The following is a 7696-nucleotide window of genomic DNA, read 5'->3' as shown; positions in this document are numbered from 1 at the left end:
GTACGTACAAAAGTAAGGGACTACCTGTATAACATTTGTGATAGTACTTAGACCATCAGATAGCATCGCAAAAAACAACCAATAAAGTACACAAGGAAAAATTATTATCCCTTTTATACCAATGGAACCCAAATGTTTAGGTTCACTCCTTTCTTTACACCCCTTTGTTAGAGGGCAGAAGCCTTGAAGTAGGAAACTTCTATATCCCTCCTTGCTTGTGGGTCTTCTCTTGATCCTTTCCCTGTAGTCCCTGCTCCACTGTGCTTCTCACTCAGGTACCTCTGTTCCTCACTTGCAACTCAGAGTAGAACTGCATTCAGTGAGCTGATACCTTCTGCTTGGAGCCTGGATGGTTCCAAAAGGCTTGCACATCACCTGTAGGTGAATTTCCTTACTGATAGCTCAGAGCAATTTCTTAAGAGAATTACAAAATAGGAAAGCTTTTGCTTCCAAAGTAAGGCTTTCAAAACTTTAGATTCTTTTCAAGGAGGCAGTGCCCTGCATGAACAATCCCCCATTCTTTCTTTTCTTCAGGTGTTTTTACTAACTTCAGTTATTTGAATCACTACCATAAGGGATGTCTGCTCTCACAATTTTGAAAAGCTGGAAATATTGAGTGGGCCTGGGTCTAAAAGACCTCGTGGCAGGTTTCTTATTAACTTCCCCCAGGCCCTCTGTGACCTAATTCTAATACTTCTTTCTCTCTGTCAATTTTCTTCACTGAATCTCAGCCACTTCCTTACATAGAGGACAGTGGAAATCCCATCAGCTCCCATAGTGTTGCTGGGTATGTCAGGACATTCTTCAACCTGAAGCCCAAAACCAAGCCCACTAACCATGTTTTGCAAATAAAATGAAGATCCTTGTGGGCCATCTTGGAGCAGATACTACACTGTTTTAGATGCCAAAAAATGACCTAAAAGGATTTTATAGTATGATTTTATATGTTAAACTTGTCATTTAACAGTATTTGGTGTGTTAAGTATGGCCACTCAGTGTTATTTGGTAGAAAGTTGCCTATTAGGAAAGATGATGTGTTCTATAAAATTATTTTTGCCAAATAATTATCTGATAGGCTAAGGGATGAAAGGCACAATCCATCTTTTGTGGCAATATGAGATCCGTGATCACGTGTAGATTATCTTTTTTCTCCCCTGTATATTAAAGTTTAACCTAAGTAAGGTCAAGGGGTGTATTTTTTCTTCCTCGTCAATTTGACTCTGGATTAATTTACTTCCTCAGTTCCTGTCTGTAATCTTATAAGAAGATATATCAACTGTAATCGTAAGTGACCTTGTTTATGACTCTGGTAACCTAATAAGGAAGCATGTCAGCTGCACTCTAGTTACCATAGCCAGTGGTTCAATATTGTCTTCTGGTTTACTCCACCTGGCAACTCCCTGGTTAGGACCTTGGCAACAGCATGATGCTCATAGGTTCTTGCAAGAGATATTGGCTTCTGTTGAACAGAACTCACTGACTGACTTACACCTCGGTTATTATCCTGATGATCGAAGGGAAGAGACTAGTATGGAAGAAAAATTCCTGTTCAAATGTTACTTAAACAGCATAGTGACGTAAAGCCAGTGTGTTAGGAGGTTTGTATTCTATGCTTGCTTAGGCAAACATGCCTGAAAAGTGCTGCCTAAATATAATATTAGAGAAAAAAGTCAATTAAACGTTTGTCTTGTTACAATGTGCTGGAGCGTTTACCAGCCGTCATTTTATAGCCTTTCTTTCCTGAAACAGTAAACATTTTCTTCAACTTGATGACTGATGGAACAGGAACTTCCTCAGTCTCATCTTTCTCTGTAAATTATTGTTCCATGATGGTTAAAGGCCTATAGAACATCTTAGCATACGGTCCTCTAGATATCTACTCGTTGTCCTCCCTTTAGAAATATAGATGCTAATGAGCACAGGTGAATTTTTAGTGCTCATTAAAAATTGGTTGCCTAATGATGCTGTGTGACATTAAAAATATAAATGTACAAATATTATTGCCTCTTGGTGTTTATAATTGTTACTGCTTTATAATTGTTAATGAAAGAAACTTGAAAATTATATTTGTTTTGGTATATTATCTAATACTTTATCAGATAGACTTTGCTAAGACTGGCAAAATGCTGTTCATGGGATTCTTCAGTATAACTGACAAAGACTAGCACAAATGATGTTATTTGGCTGCAGTTTTGGAGACATGAAGACATGAGGGAATGAGGTTGGAGGCTACCTAGAGAAAGTTTTCAAGGCAGAGGGAACAGAAAGTGCAAATGTTCTGAAGGAATGTTTTGCTATGGTGGTGGGGTGGGGGGTGGTTGAAGAATAGCAAGGAGGCCAAGATCTGCTGGAGTGAAGAGTGTAGAAAATTAGATCAGAGAGGTAAATGGGCCCCAGGTCTTGTATTACTTTGGAGACCCTAGTAAGGATTTTAGCTACATTCTGCAGACAATGGAAAGCCAATGAGAAGTGATCAGCAGAGGAATGACCTCATCTACCTATCTTTTACAAGAAGCACTGTGGCTGCAGCAGTAGAGAATAGCTATGGCTAGATGGAAAGTAATGCAGCCTGGAAACAGGATGACGCTACTGCAGTGTTGCAGGTGAAGGATGATGGTGACTGTACCAGAGGTAGCACTGGGCGTGTGATAGAAGCAATGCTGGATAGGTTCTGAAGGTAAAGTTGATGGAATTTATTAATGGACAGACTGTGGGTTGTAAGAGAAAGAGTTAAGTCTAACTCCAAAACTTTGGCCTTCCCTACTGTCTACCACTTTGCTTTTTTGCTCATTTATTTATTTTGAATATCTGGTGGTTTTTTTCAACATTATCTTCCAAATTTACTGTTAACTTAAAAAATTTTTATGATTATTTCTGGATACATTGGCATCTTGGATGGATTTTTCTAGCTTTCTGCTTATCTAATTTCTTTTAAAAATAAAATGTGTTTATTTTGGTTTGGTTGCTCCTGTAGAAAGATTTCCTAAAACGTCTCATGATTCTGCTTTTCAAGTTTAATACTGAGGTTAGAAAGCTCACAGGAAGCCCTGTGAGCAAGGGTACAGCTTTTTGTCTGGCGGTCTATACTCTGGGGCAGGCCAGCAAAGATGATGCTCCAGGGAGGGGGTCCTATATTTGTAGCTGATTTGTCAGTATTTGTAGTTCTCTCATTTTGCAGTGGCCATTTTCTCCATAGAAATAATCTCCAACTCTGATTTATGAGAGCAGAAGTCTGTCCAGCATTCAGGGCACAATAGTAGGAGAGCTCAGGAGTCCTGGTGGTGCAGTGATTAAAGCATTCAGCTATTAACCGAAAGGTCAGAGGCTCAAACCTACCAGCTGCTCCAGGGGGAGAAAGATATAGTGGTCTGCTTCCATAAAGATTTACAACATTGGAGAAGCTATAGGGCAGTTCTACCTGTCCTATAGTGTCGTTATGAGTCAAAAACAACTCAACAGCAGGTGGCTTGTGCCTTGGTTTGGCGCAGGGGGAAGGCATACAGAAGCCTTACCATTCTCTATTTAGATGTTTACTTCATCCCCATTTTCAGTTTGGCACTTCTTCTTGTCTCCAGTTCTACTTGGAGTCCAGAGTCTGTTTCCCGTTGCCTTGGAGTCAATTCTGACACATTGCCCCATAGAACTGCTCCATAGGGCTTCCAAGGAATGGCTGGAGTATTCCAGCTGCTGATCTTTTTGATTAGCAGCCAAGCACTTAACCATTGAGCCACCAGGGCTACTCTGTGAATAAATTTCCTAGCTCCAAGGGGGAAGAGACTCATTGTGACCATATAGGGCAGAGTGGAACTGCCCCATAGGGTTTCCAAGGCTATAATCCTTATACAGGAAGACTGCCTAATCTTTCTCCTGAAGAGTGGCTATTGGTCTCAAACTGCCAACCTTTCGTTTGGCAAATGAGTGCTTAATCACTGAGCAGTAGAGTCCAATGAGATAGAATCAACTTAAGAATAGTGCGTTTGGTTTGGATTTGAGGAGGAAGAAGCAGAAGCAGTTTTCCTGCTATGTGGGTTAGGTGGAAACTGTGGTGCTAACTGTTCCTTACCAACTGCCTTCCTTTTTTTAGGCTATAGCCTCATCCCACCCTTTCAATTTCTGATGGCTAGTTTCTCTCTCCTTTTACTTCTTCTTAGATAAAAGGTGTGACTCAAGCAAGGGTGTGACTTCAGTAAGGGGGTGGCTTGAGTAAGGTGATGACTTAAGATGGTGTCTTAGTTATCCAGTGCTGTTATAACCAAAATAACAGGAGGAGATGACTTTAACAGACAGAAATTTATTCTTTCAAAGTTTAGGAGGCTAGGAGTCTGAATTTAGGGTGTCAGCTCCAGGGGAAGGCTTTCTCTCTGTCAGCTCTAGAGGAAGGTTCTTGGCATCTATCTTTCCCTTTTCTAGGAGCTTCTCAACAGAAAGACTCCGGGTTCAAAGCATATGACTTAAAATACAACCCACACTAATCCTGCCTAATCAATATGTAGAGATTTAAGATTTACAACACATAAAATGGAGAGATTGTGCAATACCACAAAATGGAGGGCCATTGCGCGAGAGCACAAAATGGAGGACAATTACATGAGATCACAAAATGGAGAATTGCCGGATAATGAGAATCATGGCCCCCACAAAGTGACAACATATTTTGAAGGACACAATTCCATCCACGACATCTTTTGACAGTCGTATTAAAACCTAGAAGGCCCCAGGAGAATGTTAATGGTATTACTCCATTGCTTTCAGATTCCAGGGCAGCTACTGAGAACAATATTGATTCTATTCTCATTTCTTTATAGTTTATCTGTTCTTTCTCTCTAGAAAAAGTCCCTGTGTTGTGCAAACATTTGTGTTCAACTGGTAACCTAAATGTTGGTAGTTTAAACACACCCAGTGGTGCCACAGAAGAAATGCATGGAGAACTGCTTCCATAGATATTATAGGCAAGAAAACCCTACGAAGTACTTATACTATGAAACACATAGGGCTGTCCTGCATCAGAATCACCTTGATGGCAATGGGTTTGATTTTTTGTGTTTTTTTCTCTCTTGGAAAATGCAGTATCTTGTCTTTATACTTGGCACTCTGAATTGTCACAATGATGAATATAACTGGGCTCTATTTTGTTTATCTTACTTGAAATTTGGTAGACATTTTCTGTATGAATATTTATGTTTCATTTCAGGTGAGGAAAATGTGCTTATATTACTAGTCTCACATTTGATATTTCTTCTCATTAATTTTACTATATGTTCAACTGAACATATGAACAACAGAGGATCCTTTGTCTTAACCATAAGCTTTGCACTGAGTGCAAGCAGAAGTAGTGTATTGCTCAGAAAGGAGCAATACCCTGGAGAGAGACATCTTTATTGTAGTCATGCAGAGATGACTGTAAGCTGAGTGAGGAGATGAACACAAAGCAAAACCCTCCAAAAATCCTGACATCCTCAGAATCACAAGACAACAGCAACCCACCATTAGAAGAACCTGAAGTCTGAGGTGCACTGGAAATAATAGCAACAACAAAGACCAACCTAGCACTGCTCCTGACTAGATTAATCAAATCCTCAAACTAACAGTGTGGGATAGAAGAGACATGTTCAATGCTAGGCATCAATACTATTTATCTTACTCTACTCTTCTACACACCATGACTGACATTGGATTAAAAAAATGACAAGACACACAAAAAATCAAGAGAATCCAATCTATTGTCAAGAGATTCATCAGTAGAACTAGACTGAGCAATGGCCCAATTGTTGCAATTCTGAAATAAGGACATTAAAATGACTATAATTAGTACGATGAAAGATTGAGTGAAAAATTTAGACAAGATTGATGAACAGATGAAGAATTTGAAAAGAGAAATAGGATCTCTAAGAAAGACTCAAGGAGAGATGCTACAAATAAATGCAATTTCAGAGATAAAGAATTTCTTTGATGGGCTCATCAGTAAACTCACCACAGCTGAGGAAAGAATCAGTAAATTTGAAGAGAATGCCATAGAAAGCATTCAGACTGAGACGAACAAACAAAAAAGGAATAAAAATGATAATAAAAAGCACAGACTTTCCAAAATCTTAGAGATAATATTCAAAAGTCTAACATATGTGACCCCACAGGTCCGTGAGTTTGTCATACTGTGGTGGCTTGCATATTGCTTTGATGCTGGAAGCTGTGTCACTGGTATTTCAAATACCAGCAGGGTCACCCATACTGGATAGGTTTCAGGCTAAGACAGACTAGTAAGAAGGATCTGGCAGTCTACTTCTGAAAAAATTGGCCAGAGAAAACCTTATGTATAGCAGTAGAACATTGATATAGTGCTGGAAGATGAACCTGCCAGGTTGGAAGGCACTCCAAAAACGACTGAGGAAGAGCTACCCTCTCAAAATAGAGGCAACCTTAATGACATGGATGGAGTGAAGCTTTTGGAACCTTCAGTGCTGGTGCAGCATGACCCAAAATGAGAAGAAAAAGCTGCAAGCATCCATTGATAATCAGAACATGGAATGTACGAAGTATGAATCTAGGAATATTAGAAGTCATCAGAAATGAAATGGAATGCATAAAGATCAATATCCTAGATATTAGTGAGCTGAAATGGACTGGTATTGGCCATTTTGAATTGGATAACCATATGGTCTACTATACTGGGAATGATAAACTAAAGATGAGTGACATCACGTTCATTGTCAAAAAGAACATTTCATGATCTATTCTGACATACAATGCTGTTAACAAACAAACAGACAAACAAATCCATTTCCTTTGAATTAATTCTGACCTGTAGCAACCCTATAGGACAGAGTACAACTGGCTCACAGTGTTTCCAAGGAGAGGCTGGTAGATTCGAACTGCGGAACTTTTGGTTAGCAGATGAGTTTTTAACCACTGTGCCACCAGGGCTCTACAATGCTGTTAGTAATTGGATAATATCCATATGCCTACAGGGAAGACCAGTTAACACAACTATTATTTAAATTTATGCACCAACCACTATTGCCAAGATGAGGAAACTGAAGATTTTTACCAGCTTCTGAAGTCTGACGTTGATCAAAAATGGAATCAAGATACACTGATAATTTAAATTACTGGTAATTGGAATATGAACGTGAGAAACAAGGAAATAGGATTTGCAAGACCATTGACTTTCATTGCAAAAAACCTTTTTCAACAACATAAACAGTGATTATACACGTGAACCTAGCCAGATTGAATGCGCAGGAATCAAAATGGCTAAATATGTGGAAAGAGATGCTAGCAAAGCTCAATATTATCCGTCAGAACAAAGCCAGAGGCTGACTGCAAAACAGACCATCAGTTGCTCATATGCAAGTTCAAAGGGAAGCTGAAGAAAATTATAGCAAGTCCAAAACCAAACCAACAAACAAAAAACCACGGCCATCAAGTCGATTCTGACTCATAGCGACCACATAGGGTTTCCAACGCTGTGAATCTCAACAGAAGGAGACTGCCACATCACTCTCCCGTGAAGCCACTGGTGGATTCAAACTGCTGACTTTTCAGGTAGCAGTTGATTGCTTTAACCACTGTGCCACCAATACCACCTTAAGTATATACCACCTGAGGTTAGAGACCAACTCAAGAATAGATCTGAGGCATTGGACACAAATGACTAAAGACCAGATGAGTTGTGGAGTGACGTCATACATGAAGAAAGTAA

This window comes from Elephas maximus, chromosome 7, assembly GCF_024166365.1.
Source record: "Elephas maximus indicus isolate mEleMax1 chromosome 7, mEleMax1 primary haplotype, whole genome shotgun sequence".
Classification (NCBI taxonomy): domain Eukaryota; kingdom Metazoa; phylum Chordata; class Mammalia; order Proboscidea; family Elephantidae; genus Elephas; species Elephas maximus.
The sequence above is the reverse complement of the archived record's forward strand: the minus strand, read 5'-3'. Positions refer to the sequence as shown.